The sequence below is a fragment of the Sus scrofa genome, chromosome 2, assembly GCF_000003025.6.
Source record: "Sus scrofa isolate TJ Tabasco breed Duroc chromosome 2, Sscrofa11.1, whole genome shotgun sequence".
In the NCBI taxonomy this organism is placed as follows: Eukaryota; Metazoa; Chordata; class Mammalia; order Artiodactyla; family Suidae; genus Sus; species Sus scrofa.
The window spans coordinates 34,325,153-34,341,806 of record NC_010444.4 but is presented as its reverse complement, the minus strand read 5'-3'; the positions used below and the strand labels follow the sequence as shown (position 1 = coordinate 34,341,806).

Genomic DNA, 16,654 nt, shown 5'->3' with positions numbered 1-16,654 from the left:
TAAACTATATAAAGCCTGTCTAGCAAATAAAAGTTGCACAATAAATAAAACCTCATTAACCATCAAGGATCACATAATACCTATGAAATTACACATTCATCAATGATGTATCAGATGCTGTATTTGTTCTCAGGGGGCTTATTAAAAAGGTCTCAATAAATAATAATTGTTATAACCTTGAGAAAATATCTCACATTATGGAATCAGTATTCCAAAACAAAGTGTTAGAAACAATTATGAAGAGAAAAGAACTAGATATAAGTTAGAAAAAAGGACTAAACAACAAAGAGCGAAATGTGTAAATGAGGAATAGATATTTCCATTGTGGCAAAACAGCAAAAAAACAAAACAGAAACAAAATCCCGTAATCCTTTGTTTCCCCAAAACCTTTTGACATAAATCTTGGACTATGAGGCATTGACATTTGGCACTTGTGTCAGGTTAAAGCAATACAGTAGATACTGATTAGCTCTGGTATAACAGTACCATGATGAGATCTATAGCTATACATATACCCCTGTGTGATACGGGAGGGGATGAATTTGAGGATTGTAATAATCAGACAGAAAAAGAGCCAACTTATCTAGACTTGGGAAATGTGGCAGATTAAATTTACTGCCTAAAATTATTGACTCAGTACTTCCCAGAGTATACACCCTCTATGGAAACTATATTCCATCCTAATAGTTAATGGGCTCAGTCATGTGGCTTGTTTGGCCTCCTCATGGGAACGAGTGAGATTTCCCTGCTTACTTTTAAACATGTCCATTTGACTTGTTTTGGATAAATGGTAAAAGAAGAGGTAGCAGATACAAGAAAACAGTCCTGATATGTTTATGTGAATTGATGTGTTCAGAACAACTCCTTCAACATCAGGAGCAGAACTTCCCCTATGTACTGCTGCACTATTTGCAAGCCAAGTTTCTTTACTAGAAACCAACTCCCCCAGAACCTTGATCTTGGATGTCTAGCCTCCTAGAACTGTGAAAAAATAAGTCTGTTGTTTAGGCTACTTATCCTATGCTATTTTGTTATGGCAGCCTCAGCAGAATAATACATACGGAAATAGGGTCATGTAAAAGATATGGATCCAAAGAAGATTTGGGTTTCCTAGCAGAGAAAAACAATGATGAGCTGTTAGGAGAGAGTAAGCTTAATATGAAATGGGTCATAGAAAAAAGCAGCCTAGATTAATTCTGCCTTCTTGCAGCTACCAATTATGCAGCTCTGAATTACATTAATTTTCTATTCCTTTTTACCTGTTATCTTCTATGAAGATTGATGGCACCTTACTGATGGCACCTTCTAAATTTAAATTCAATTATCAGGATAAATACATATATACCACCTCTCCAATATTCTCCTTATCAAAGAAACACTCCTAGGTAAATAAAGAATATGCATAATGCTAATCTCCTTTGAAGAGAATAAAACCTTTTGCAAAATAGAAATTATATTTTCTAGAAGGAGAGTGTCTATCTATGGAATATTCTTAGGATGTCCTTAATTACAATTGCTTATGAGAAACAGATCTGGGATATGTGGATTTATGGAACAGCTTCCTTGAAAATGTTACATAAAATAGGTGACCATCTGAGGCATAAAAGATTTCATAAACTAAAAGCTTCCCATTGTATTTCATTCATAAATAAGGACCTAGGCTATCACTGAATGTGCCAGACCTTTTCCTGTTTTGACTGTGTCTTGACTGATTTCAAGGATAAAAACATCAGGAAGATCTAACCCCAGATACAATTTGGTGTTATCTCACCCGCTATTTTTTCAACACCTTCTTTATCCACTCCCATAATCCAAGAGACATATCTCCTGGACTGCGGCTCTATAGTCTGGTTGGCCAATGGATGCCAATGATAGCATTTAGGAGTGCAGGTCTAGGAAAAAGTTTGGATATTGGTAATCCCATCTGTTACTACCATTGCCTGCCTGCCTTCCTGTGGGTCTGACAGTGGCTATGTTCTAATGTGCTTCAGCTTCCATGGTTTAGTTTTATTACCCTTATTCTTTCATTTTGTTCTTTAAGCCCAGATGAGGGTAACAATTTCTTGATAGCGCTCACCTGTGGCCGCCTCACATTTTTGTTTTTGTTTGATACTTTCTTGTTTATACCTCAGTCAAGTTCCCCTACAGCAAATTTTTGAATGTGACCTGTTTTCAGTCTGGACCCTAATTCTTACATTAGTCAATGAAGTTTAATAAACAAGACTTCTTTCTAGTATTATTTTATTTTGTCTCTGCCTTTTTTTAGGCAGACCAAAGTTTCCTTTAGAGGGAGAATTTCAGTCTGTGCTTTAGGAAGCATCTTAAGCTTTTCATTTTCAAATACCTCTATCCAGCTAGGAGATAATTTACTTCAACTATGAAGTTCTTAAAAAGCGAGAGTGAACCTGGGATTCATGGTACTATAGACAGCAGAGTTAGCTAAGCCTAGAGGATCTCTGGTTTCCTCAGAGGAATTACCCTCCTTAATATTCTACTTTTTATACTTTTGTAAACAGCATCCTTGAATTGCTTCAATTTTTCTAACTCAGATTTATAGATTATTAGAACTGGAAAGGGCCTTAAAGATAATCCTGTCAATTCCTTCAGTTGACATACAAGGAAACTGACAAGAATTGAAAAATAATTTGCTTCAAATACACATGAGCAGCAAGGCCAGGTCTGGTTCCATTTTCACCAACACACCACTTATATCAATGGGATAAAAGTCAAATTCTTGACAATAAATTGCCATATACATAAAATTATTTTACCTTTCATACAGAGTATTTGTCCCTGTTAAGTTATATGGGCTAGTAAATATAAAGTATGGAGAATATACACCTTGCATATGGCAAGTAATCAAAAATGTTTATTATAAATATGATAATATATCCAGACCCCTGAGAAATAAAGCAACTTGCTTGATTTCTAAATTATTTGGCATTGAAGTATGTTTAACACAGAGGGTTCTTGGAATATTAAGTCATAAAAATACTCTGCCACCACAAATCTTGCAAGGTTTTAGTGGAACTTTCATGTTTTAAATATAGGGCAGAGGAGTTCCCATCATGGCGCAGTGGTTAATGAATCTGACTAGGAACCATGAGGTTGTGGGTTTGATCCCTGGCCTTGCTCAGTGGGTTAAGGCTCTGGAGTTGCGATGAGCTGTGGTGTAGGTTGCAGACGCAGCTTGGATCCCACATTGTTGTCGCCCTGGTGTAGGACAGCAGCTACAGCTCTGATTAGACCCCTAGCCTGGGAATCTCCATATGCCAAAGGTGTGGCCCTAGAAAAAGACAAAATATATATACACGTATACACACGCACACACACACATATATATATATGGCAGAATCCTAAATAATTTGGTATGGCCTACAAAAGCACTAGGATCTCAGGAAGAAGGAATAATAAATTGTGTGACAAAACCATGAGGAAACCTGATGTGAGCTGAATTGTGCTTAGAAACTGGGAAGATGTAGAGGAAAACAGACATTTACAGTGAAGAGAAAAGCTGTGGATAAAGGAAGTTTCATTAATCCACCATTCATCTATCCATTCTGATATTTATAAAGAATTGTGTCTATCACATTGTAGGTTTAATGTATGAAAATATAACCAATGGGCAAAATGCTGTCATTATACAACAATATTCTACTGAAAGAAACAGTCAATAAGGAAGCAGACAAATACATGTCAGATAGGATTTACTAAACAGAAAATAACAATACCATATAAAATATGTTGGGTGGGTTGTTATGTTGGGTGGTCAGAAATAGCTTCACTGATATACATACATTTGAGCAGAAGCTAGAAGTGAGAGGGACCCAAAGTATTTTTGGGTGAAGACTGTGGCAGTGGCAAAGCATCCCAGCCTGGAGAATCAGTTCTGTGTTGTCATGGCTATTCTTCTAAGGACTCCAGAATGGGATCAATTCTTTCTAACCTTTCTTTGGTTTGGAGAAGAGGGTATCATTCTTTTTATATTTTAATCCCTTCCTGTTCCTATTTCTTAAAAACAAACCAACAGAACAAAAAACACACCTTTAGTGCTTTCCTATTCTTTCAATCCCAACTGATACAGTATTTGGAAGCAGAATTGCAGACCCACAAAGATGAAAATATGAGATCAGTTATTTGACTAGTTAAATGTGTTTGATTATTCATACATCAGCATTGGTAGAATACAGATACTATATACTCTCAAGTCAGTCATCTTCATGATATGGCAAAAGATAAAATGGATAATTAAATCATCAGCCTAGAATGATCCGGAATAAAGTGCATAGTGAAAACAAGCCTTTGTCACATGGTGGATTTAAGTCTACCAATCTGTTATGAAACCAAGATAAATATAAGACGGGGAAAGGGTAGTGGCTGAACCATTAATTCTGACATTACTGAGATCTTAAAAATCTGCATTTAATTCTCTGATCAGAAGGCACGGCGAGAGGATCAGAGAGCTTTTATGACTTGGCTAAAACGAATGTTCATCTCTTACAGTTGTAAGGATGATGGACCTGAAAAAAAAAATTAGCTGAATATTATCACTGGATTCTATATGTAGTTGTACTACAATTTAAGTTTAATTAACATCACCAGTGCTTCATTTGAAAGTTGGAGATTAAGATTTTGGAAAACTGAAATGGAAAAACTGAATCAATTTAAATATCATGAATGAAATTCTGAGCCCCTGCCAGCAGAAGCAACCAACCTTTTCTGTGTGATGAGGCTGATCCTGCCTTATTCAAGCATCACCTGAGGCAGGTAACCAACTAAAGAACAGCAATTTTCTTCATTCCCCAAGATTACCATTCTCACCTCCCACTGATTTTATATAACTGGACTGTGATACTAGCCTTCCTCAGTAGGGGGGATGATTCATTTTGATGCAGGAGAAGATAGATTACAAGTGAAAAAGAGTTTACTAATTTCTATCAACATAATTTGGGAACTATGTGGTGTGATGTATTCTACCTCTGTTAAACAATGAAGAAAAGAACATATGAGATTGGGAAACATTTACAAATATGACTTGATTTAATAAGATTCTGGATTCATTGTATTAGAACTAACTGGGGATGCACCTACACCTAACATTTTTCTGGAAGTTGGCTGAAACCTATACTGAGTGCTAGCCTGAAATAAACTAAGACATCAGAAATTTAAAAAAAAAAAAGAAACTTAAAGGACATGAAAGATTTAAGTAGACTTGATGGATTTGATCTCATAAAAAAAAACAAGGTTCAACTAAATGTTATCTATAATAAACCAACCTTAAATGATAACCTAAAATACAAATGAACAATATCTATCATGCTTATAGTCAAAAAAAGGTGCCAAGTGTCTATACTAATATCACACATCACTATGACAAAGAACATTACTGAAAATAAAGTTTCTGCCCATTGTAAAAAAAAGATCACTCCAAGAGAATATGTTTACATATTTAACGAAACTTTAACATTAAAGTGATAATTGATAGAAATTGAATCTCCAAATTGCACGTGTCTATTTAAACATTACTCTCTCAGTAATTGATAGAACATACAGAAAGAAAATTAGTAAGGGCATAGAAAGTGAAAAATATGATGAACCAACTTGATTTAATTTATATTTACAGAATATTCTACACAACACAAAATATGCATTTTTTCAACTTCACATAAAACATTTACCAAGATAAACTACATCTTATTCAATGTCATGAAATAGTTACAATAAGTTTTACACAACTCAAGTCACACAAGTATGTTCTTTTACTACAACAGAATCAAATTAGAGCTTAATAATGGAAAAAATATCTGGGAAAAGGCCACCTATTTGAAATTTAAGCAACACCTTTCTAAATAAACCATGGGTCAAATAAATCATAAGACAAATTAGAAAATATTTAGAAATAAATGAAAATAGTATATCAAAATTTGAAGAATGAACTTAAGACAGTGCTACAAGGGAAATATATATAGCATTAACTAAGAATCAGGAGAGGTTGGAGATTAAAAATCAAACTCTACTTTCATAAAAGAAAAAAAGTGTAATTCAGAATGATTTGCTTGGAAAGGTAGTATTTTGAGCCAAGGTTTCTGAAATACTACCATTTTATTCCAAATTTCTGTCTTAATAGAAAGTGAAGACGTAGCACTATTTTTTTTTAAGTCAGAAATTCAGTGATAATAGAAATAAAAAGTTCTCAAGTAGAAGGTAGTATTTCTAATTAAGGCAATTCTTCTAATTCCAACAGATGTGACTGAGGGTGTGTTAGACTGAGTCAATCCTCCCAAAATTGATGCTCCCTGACTGACAACATCTCAGGGCAAATCGCATTCCCTCCTAAAACTTAGTTTCTTCACCGCTAAGGTGAATGAGTTACATTTATTGAAATATACAGTGCCATTTATCTTGAAAATTGTCTATTTTTGACAAGTATCATTAAGTTCCTGATAACACATATCGTATGAAGTGCCGAAGGCAATACAATGATTTGCATTGTTTCTTTTCTCAAACTGCTTATAATGTATTGCCTAAAATATACCTTATATGATAGAAACGCAGATTTATCTGTGATACAGGTTAAAGTATAAACCACATCTTATGATGATCAAAAAGAGCCAACATTTTCTTAACATAAGTCACAGAATTATGGATATCTGTATCTGCATATCACTGACTTGTTGACCTCCTTATCTGCATAGTTGCTCTTTGTATTCTCCATATCAAAAAATTGACCCTAAACTTTAGAAGTTTACAAGATTAATGTTAAGAAAATGTGTCACATCATCATATGCTCTAAGGTCAGGTATTATATAGGAGAGCCATCTAATAGGCAAAACAGCCAACTGGTCTAAAAAAATGTGAAAAGTACTTACCACCTCTGCAACATTTAGAGGCACACCTGTTTCTTTTTCAAAAATACCGCAGTAACAAGGAGGTTTTACATGAAGCAACCTCTTCAGATGTTTGAGGTAGCACAGAGTGATGTTTCTAGACACATGCTCTCTGGATCAAATTACAATTGGCCTAGAAAAAATTAACAAAGCTTATGTCAAATTCATCAAAGCCTGCAACAGTGACATACATGATAATTATTGGTAAAGGGACAAATGGGGGTTTAACAAATCCCTGAAAAAAATCACTTTTACTTTGTAAACCCTGGCATAACTTTCTCTTTGCTCTGGGACTTCAATTTTACCCATTTTTCTCCTCTTACTCTCCCTAGGCAATGACTTGCTGTGAAATAACTCCCCCTGGTAAGGAATGTGCATGTGAACCAAACAGCAGGAAGCTAAGCAAAGCCTCCTAGTGCCATTTTTTTCCTTTCCTTTCCATCAGCCCATTAAGACAAAATGACTATTAGCCACATTTAGGAGCTGAAAACATTGGGAACATGTTTATATGGAGCATTAAGTCTTAATCCCTAAATGAAAATTAAAATAAAATGTGCAATTTCTTTAATTCTTACTATACTATTAAACAATATGAAGCACAATTTCAAGCTGTAGGAAAATGGGATGGAACAAATATAGCCTTTATTTTCTCTACGAGACTCTAATATTATCCTTTAAGAAAAGTGGCTGAAAATAACCAGTCATTTTAAAGTAATTTAAACATACCCCCAAACTGAAAATTCAGTATGTCCCTAAGCTCTCCATGATCCATTTCAAGTTTTCTAAGTCTATTTTAAAAACTATCAAAGAATCCAAAGGCCATTTCCTAAATGGCCCCACCAGACTTACAGAAAATATACAGTATACAGAATGAACCCAAGAAGGTAATGCATGATAAGCATGGCCTCTGGCACACATTGAAATAGTTTTTGAGAAGTTACTGATAAGAACACCGATGACTTTAATATTTGCTAAAACACTGTATTTAATATTAGTGACCATCACATATCAAGCCAAATGTCAATATTTCTCAAAATGTGAAAAAAAAAAAAAACCATTGACAGCAGACACTTGAGTGGCAGTGTTAAAAGTTCACCATATTTTTATAATTCATCTTGTAACTTGAGAACATTACTCTACATGTGTGAGGAAAGCCAACATGCAGAATAAGAGGAAATTGTCCAAAGGACAAGCAAAGTCAGGATTCTATTTAATTCAAAGCTTTCTCCCCTGTGTGACTTAGTCTCATATTTGGCCAACAGAACTCAAAAATGCATCTCTTTTGGTATTAATTCACTGAAATCTCAACCGTGCTCCTATCAGCTTTCATTGCTTGTCCGACATGGCCATTGAATCCTGGAATTGCAAAGAACTTTTACATTCCCTAGTCCTTACATTACCTACCCCTCCCTCACTGTCCCAATGCTTTGGCTATGAGTGACTTTTTTTTCATTATTCAATAATACAATTCCTACTTCTACATGTAGCTCTTTTTATTTCTTTTTTTTTAATAAAAAGAAACCATTTGTTTATAAAAAAAAATCCACTTCACAAATAAAATTCATTCAAGAACAGCTCTTTTTATTTCTAGATGCTTTTCAAAAATAGCTAACTTTTAATTGAAATGCTCTCCACATTGCTATTTCCATTGGCTATTAGATTCTGCTGTGAAGGTGTATCATATGTAGTTCTGCGATATCACCTCTATTTAAACATCTAACTTTACCAGGGGAGTGAATCTCTAGCATCAAGCATTTGTTACTGACACATGACAATTACACTGAATTAATCCATGACTGTCCACTGCTAAGCAATAATTCATACAAAGCTTTTATTCACCGAATAAGAAACTTATGCAGTTTGGTCCTTCTGATGTTGTCTTTGAGAATTGTGGAGGCATTTTATTTCAAGAAAATCCTCATTGATAATGTCATCTCTGATACACATGTCAAAAAAAATCTTAGGTTGGGCACTATCTACAACAGAGACTCAATTACAGTATCAATAGTTTAAGTATAAAATGAGGATCCCAGAGTTTCAATCTGACTCATCTGAAATCTCACCTTAAGTCCAAATGTACACTAACAACTACAGCTTTGGTTCCTGTAATCTTTTCCAGGTAAAAATACCTCTGAGACTTAGAAAAATTTTATAATTTCCTAAAAGGCTTTTCTAAGAACTCAAGGTATTCATCAATATCTAGATTTATGTCAACATTAGATGGTTTAATACATGTTCAGATTGAGATTGTGCTCTAAATCAAGTGAATGCATTTAACTAGGAGCTAATGTGCAAATTCTAGTTGTGGAAAAGGGCTCACATGGAAGAATTTGGTTTATTTTATTACTACTGGCTCTCCCTGCATCCTCTCCCCATCTATGAAATAATGTTAAGGGAAATCAAAAGTGGACATAAAAAGTACCCAGTAATCTAAAGTGGTATTATAATGATTATAAAAATTAACTAAAATGTTACTAAGCACCTTCCATGTGACAAGTACCATGTTTCATTTCACTCTATGAATGACCTACTGGCAAGACATTATTCTCTTTTAAAGGATAAAAATGTGGCTTAGTCACCCAGAAAAGAAATAGCATTTGAATGCATATCCAGTGATGTGCTGGATAAGAATAAAAAGAGATTACTAAATTTTCATTGAATCATCAAAATCTTATTTTTGTCTGAAATTTCCATTTTTAGTTCTCCTATGTTATTGTCTGTATGAAATCAGAACATTTAAAGGCTGAAAATGTATTGGATAATGATTCAGCCTCATTCCTAATTGGTTAAAACTGAACTAACATTTGAAACCATTTCTTAGGTATTCTCTAACAAAAGCATTTCTGGATCAGAAACCTCCAGAAAGAGTGGAAACAGGTATCAAGAAACCGATAGCTTAAAATAAACTACAATGACATTAACATTTATGTTTGAGTATTTTCATCTTCAAAAAACAAATCTCTTCAGCAAGATCTTTTGTCTACTACACAGAAGTCACCATCACTGCAAATGGCCTGATGAGAAGGCTAAAGATTTCCTGCTCTGTAGATAAAACAAAGGTATGTTTCGTGACTATCAAAGCAATACACTGAAATGGCTCTGGAGATAAAAACACCGTGGTCAGGTTACGGCCCCATCATTTCTAATGTGATGCTTTAGAGACCTGGTATAATCTAGGCATCCCTTTTCATCATTTGTAAAATGGATATGTTACAATTTATATCCTGGGACTCAGAGATTATGTAGTATACTTTGTTTCCAAACTTGGTTGCAAAGTAAGATCACTTTGAGAGCTCTGAAAACTGTGTATGCCTGTATTCACCATTAGCCATCATGGCTTAACAGTTCCAGTGTGTGATGTGGGATTTAGAGATTTAACGAGATTTCCAGGTGACCCTAATAAACACACTAAGTGTAAGAAACTATGGGGCTATTATCATACTGATGAGCACTATGTCTCAACATGTAAATATTCTATTGTGATCACAGGTAACATCAGATACGCAACCTTGGACACATAGCCTTAATGAGATAAGTTTTGTTGTATGTGAAGTAAAAATTAAAATAGGATTTTATTAACTAGGTTGATGTGAGATGCTTAACAAAATGCCTGGTTAGAAGTACAAAGAAAAAGTTATTTTCCCCTCAAATCATGCAGTTTTTTTTTTTTTTGGGGGGGGTGCTTTTTGCCTTTTCCAGGGCTGCTCCTGCAGCATATGGAGGTTCCCAGGCTAAGGATCTAATGGGAGCTGTAACCACCGGCCTACGCCACAGCAACGCAGGAACCGAGCCATGTCTGTGACCTACACCACAGCTCATGGCAACGCCAGGGATTGAACCCGAAACCTCATGGTTCCTAGTCGGATTCGTTAACCACTGAAGCCATGACGGGAACTCTGTGCAGCTCTTCTTTCTACATCATTATGAATATTCATAAATTAAGGACCAATATAAATATGATGCTCTATGCAAAACCTACAGCACTAATCCATTCTAACAATTCATTCTTGCTATACTGAAAGAATTACTCCACCTGATCTAAAATCTCCTGCCTCTACACATTTGCTTACATAATCAAAGACATTTTTTTTTAATACAGCTCAAATTCTTCTCCTTGCCAGAAGCCTTCCTTAACTCCTGCTACTCCGCTTTTAATGAAAGTAAATCCATCCTTCCTTGAGCCCATAGATCAGTCTTAACCTCTTCTTGACATTGCTAAGTTTTACTTTGTATTGTATTTGAAATATGTCTGTAATTGCTAAGATTTGAAAGCAGTGTTGTTGAGCAATTTATTTTTCAGATCTCAGCTAATAGAGACATGGAGCTAAATCTATTTATTCTGACTTACTATAAGCTTGAGCCTAATTTTAAGTATAACAGGTTTGAACAGCAAAAGTTTCCAATTTTGTCAATCACATTGAAGACAGTTTCAGTATATTTAACACTCATTGATATATGCTGTTGTTCAAGCAAAAAAAAAAGTATAAGCTTAATAGAACTATTAACTTTATAGCATTTCTGGTATATGACAAAGCACTGGGCACAGCTTCACGTGTTATAAAATCATCTGCTTTTATCATTATAAGTATAAAACTTTCCTCAGCATGATGCTTCTATAATTCAAGTTTTATTAACCTGTTAAAGAGACTACTACAGAAGCTCGTCTTATTTTTCCAACAGTATTCCATGTAGTGATTATAGGAATAGCAGATTGCTAAACCTGGTCATCCACTCACCTATCTTCATAAAAGCCCTAAATCTCAGTTCCAAAATCTTAATGACAAACACACGTGCTTCTAACAGAATCAATTTTCTGTCTTATACTATTGTGAATACTGCTACAATGAACATACAGATGCATGTATCTTTTTCAATTAAAGTTTTGTCTGGATATATGTCCAAGAATGGGATTGCTGGGTCATATGGTAGTTCCATATTTAGTTTTCTGAGGTATCTCCATACTGTTTTCCATAGTGGTTATACCAACTTACATCCCCACCAACAGTGAAGGAGGGTGCCCTTTTCTCCACACCCTTTCCAGCATTTGCTAATTGTTGACTTGTTAATGATAGCCATTCTGAAGGTGTGAGGTCTTGCTTGCCTGCCTCATAGTAGTTTTTTCATTTCTCTAATAATCAGTGATGTTGAGTTTTTTTTCTCACGTGCTTGTTGGGCATCTTTATATCTTTGGATAAATGTCTATTCAGGTCTTTTGCCCATTTTTCCATTGGGTTTTTGGGGTTTTTTGGCTGTTGAGTTGTGTAAGCTGTTTGTATATGTTAAAAATTAAGCCCTTGTCAGTTGCAGTGTTTGAAATTATTTTCTCCCATTCTGTACATTATCTCTGTTTTTTTATGGTTTCCTTTGCTGTGCAAAAGCTTGTCAGTTTGATTAAGTCCCATTGGTTTATTTTGCTTTTATTTCTGTTGCCCTGGGAGGCTAACTTAAGAAAACATTTGTGCAGTTGATGTCAGAGAATGTTTTGCCTATGTTCTCGTCTAGGAGTTTGACGGTGTCTTGTCTTACGTTTAAGTCTTCAAGCCATTTTGAGTTTATTTTTGCATATTTTAACACTTTGAGAAGCCACTCAAGATTTTGGCCTATAGGACTATAAAATAATAAATATCTGCTTTAAGCTGCTATTTGCAGTAATTTGTTATGTTAGCATTAGAACGTTAATACAGATATTTTGTTGAGGCTTGAGAATGAGTGAAGAAAACACGTTTTTAAAAGATGATCTTACCGAATCAGGTCCACTTGCCGGATGCACTGCAAGGCAAGCACTCAGAAGCAGGTTGACCTCTGTCTGCAGTGTTGACGGTGCTCGTGGTGCTGGTGGTGGTGGTGGTGACGAAGGCAGGAGCGTAAAGAGAGCAGAAAACCATCTCCCCAACCTGAGGGGGCTGGGGTATTTATAGGATAAGCAGGGCGGTCTTAGGCGTGGCAAAAGGTGATTGGAGGTGGTAGAAAGCTTGGTAATCAGTGTTAGGTGCATGCCATGTGCAGAGGCCCTTAGGAGGGGAAGGTGGGGTTTGCAGAGCTCTGACCTCAAAAGGCCTTTCATCAAACACCTGCGAGCCCAGTTTTAGGGTGGGTAGTACCAACCAGCCCCAGCTGGCTCTCATTGGGCAAGAGCTGATTCCAAGTTCCTGTAAAACAACTAGGCTAGGTGAAGCTGGGATGGTCTGGAATTAAAGAGGGGGAGGAAAAACAACAAAGAAACTAAACTAAAGGGATCTTTAACAGTGAAGGGAGTTTAGAAGCAAAGGAATTAACAGGTTGTTTCCCTGTCTGTAGCTCTGCAAGACAAGCTCAAGAATTCCTGTTAGCCAGCAACTTCTCTTAACTCTGGGGCACAGTCAATAGAATAGTTACCACAAATTTATTTGTTAACATAAAACATGAATGCTACATTATACACAAAAATTGACTAGGGAAAATTAAATATTATATATAATAATATCTAATTTATGCATACACACAGATATCAATGTCCTTACATATTGAATTACACAGATTTCTTAACTTTATATCAATTAATTCCTAATCAAGTTTGTATTACTTTTACTCAAAGTGATTATTTTCCAGTATTATATTTCTTGCATATCTTATTTTAAAGTTATATGTTCTTCAACAGGTAGAGATCAGATCTTACCTTTCTTACTACTGTGATCCCCAGAGTGATTGGGATATAAAATATGCTCATTATTTTTTTTCAATGAGGCAAAGGATTTTTTTTAACATCTCGCTATAATTTAGGACATCATTCTAAAGTTTTACTAACTAATAAAGATTTTACAAAATATGAAACAAATACAGTTCTGCCAAAGAGTATTAAATGCCATTCTAATGTATATTCTTTTGGAAAGGCTAAAGAAAAAATGCCACCAGTTTTTCAGTTCTCCTTATGTGAGAGAAGTCATGCTCAAGGGGTAAAAAAACCCAGTCCTCTTGGCAGATGCTGTTTTATAGTTAAAACAGATGTATCATTTTATCTTGACCCAAAGCATTAAACATATCTGCTCAAATTTGCTTTCTTTAATCCCATAATCCTCAAACATTTTTTTTTTAATTATAGACTGGTATTCTTATAGGCTTCCCTTAAAAAGGAGAATATCTTAGTTACTTTGACATTCTGCCCTAAGTACAGAGCTATTTATAAGTATTAATTAATACTGCTGAATTATTCATAAGTCATTATTTTCTATCATAAGGAGCTATGAAAATCTAAGAAAACTGTATGAAGGAAGTGGACCACTTTTTCAAGAAATGACCTTATGCACACAAACCTACAAGAAATATTAGGAAAATTAAATCCTCCAGAAAGGTTTACATGGATACCAAGTAAAATTAATTACAAATAAATGGATTTAATGTACAGCATGGTGACTATAATTAATAACATACTGAGAACTTAGAATTTTCAAAGAAAGTACATCTGAAATTATCTCACTCCTCCCCCCTCAAAAGGTAAATATGTAAGGTAGTGGATATGTTAATTAAGTTGATTATGGTAATAATTTCACAGCATATACATATATCAAATCATGTTGCACTCCTTACATATATATGATTTCATTTGTCAATTATACCTAAATTTAAAAAAGAAAACAGAAAAAAGTAGACATGGCCCAAAGAGCATCATATACATACATTCTGCTGTAGAACAAATATCTTAAAGCACTGGTTTTAGCTGTGATAAATATAAGTACTCAGCCCTTTGAGAAGGAAGTGGAATAGCCTGTGGTAGGAGGCTTAACACATATTATTTTAGATGTATCTGTTTCTAGAATACCTACCACCATCTGTGTAGAGGAAAGAATGAAAACTAATGATTTACTTGCTATTTTTTTTTCATTCAAGCACAGGCTGCATAGTGACCAATTAAAAAAAATAATAACAATGCATTATAAGGTTTAATAACATATATATAGAAGTCGTGAAAAAAACAGGGAGGACAAAGGATAAGATGGAAGGAAACTAAGTATGTTGTTGCACTATGCTTATTCAATGTGTGCAGTAGTATAATATTGAACATTGGACTGCTATACATTATACATGAATGTCGTTGCTGGGGTCCCTGAAACCACCTCAGTGTTCAATGATTTGCTAGGAGGAATCAGGGGACTCAGAATATGTTCAATCTTTCATTACAACAAAAAGATACAATGCTAAATTAGCAAAGGAAAAGTCACTTGGGATTAATTCTAGAGGAAACCAGGTGCAAGTTTTGAAGCAAGCATCTTCTCCCTGTGGAGTCACACAAGATGCACTTAATTCCTCCAACAACAGGTTGTGAAAACATGTGAAATGTTTTCTACCAGGCAAGTTCATTAGAGACTAAGTGCCCTGGGTTTTTACTGGAGGATGATTGCATAGTCACCCTCTGTCTTATTCCAAAATTTTAGACTCCTGGAAGGAAAGCAGGTGTTCAAGGAAAACTGCTTTGTTTTTATGCAGAGTTTTAAGCACAGTAAGCCATTCTCATTAGGAAATGGTGATAAACCTTCCTGACATCCAAGTTCACAAATACGAGACAAGGGTAAATCTTGCAAGTAAGCCTTTCTAAGGATAGCAGCCTCAGGCTTGCTTTTTTTTTTTTTTTTTTTTTTTTTTTTCTGTACAATAGTAAACCTTAAAGCACAAAGTTAAAAAAAAAAAAAAAAAGTTTAGCTGATAAGCCACTCAGTGGTGAAGATAAAAACAAACCATCAAAAATATTCAGTAAATAACAATTTGGAAAGATAAATGGGTAAAAAAAAGAAGGTAAGGAACAAATAGAAAATAAACAGCAAATGCCAGATTTAAATTCAACCGAGTAAACAACTGCTTTAAATAAACAGTTTAAATCTTCACTGTCCAATACAGTAGCCACTAGATAATATGACATCTAAATACTTGAAATGTAACCAGTCTTAATTGGAATGTATTGACATGTTTTATCATAAAATACATATCAATTGTTTAAAAATCACCAAAAAGGGTAAAAAAATTCGATAAATTCATAATGAATACATGTTTAAAATATGCTTTGATTAAATGAATACAATAACATTTTATTAAAATTAATTGCATCTATTTCCTTTTTTCTTTTTAATGCTCCAGAAAATTTTAAAATTCCTATGTTCCTGAATTTGTGGCTTGCATTACATGTTTTTTTGGACAGCAATGATATAAACAATCAAATTAAAAGACATTGTATGAGTAAAAAACAAGAAATCAACTATAAGCTATTTTGGAGAAAACCTCTTCAAATATAAATACATGAATAAATTAAATGTGAAGGATGGAAACAGATTTATCATATAAATATTAATCAACTAAAAAGTGGAGTGGCTATATTAATATCCAGCAAAGTAGACTTTGAAAAAGAAATATAATTGGGGATAAAGGGGAGCATTCTCATAAACAATCCTAAATACTCATGCTTGATAACAAAGCTCTAAAAGAGGTAAGACAAAAAATGAGAGCTGAAAGAAAGTCAAATCCACAATTGCAAATGAAGATTTCAAATATCCTCTTTACATAATTAATGAAAACATAATTGAACAATCAGTAAGGTTATAGAAACCTAAAATAACATATTAAGGAACCTGACCTTCAGGAATCAGTGTTGCCCTGAGCTGTGGTGTAGATCACTGATGATTCTTGGATCCCGCATTGGTGTAGCTGTGGTGTAGGCCGACAGCTGTAGCTCTGATTTGACCTCTAGCCTGGGAACTTCCATATGCCACAGGTATGGCACTAAAAAGTCAAAAATATAAATA

General features: G+C 34.6%; 1 long non-coding RNA gene across 3 annotated transcripts in view; it reads right to left on the bottom strand.

The window, feature by feature from the left end:
• The window catches only part of LOC102166247, a 264,337-nt gene extending 251,554 nt beyond the window's left edge, over nt 1-12,783 (bottom strand). Inside the window, exons 1-3 of one of the 3 annotated variants that reach the window (XR_002341540.1) lie at nt 12,631-12,781; nt 6,870-7,020; nt 3,691-4,520 (exon numbers count right to left, since the gene is read on the bottom strand). This is a non-coding gene — a long non-coding RNA (uncharacterized LOC102166247). Of the gene's footprint in view, nt 1-3,690; nt 4,521-6,869; nt 7,021-12,630 lie in introns of those variants that run through there. The other 2 variants (XR_002341539.1, XR_002341541.1) reach the window with 2 other exon arrangements.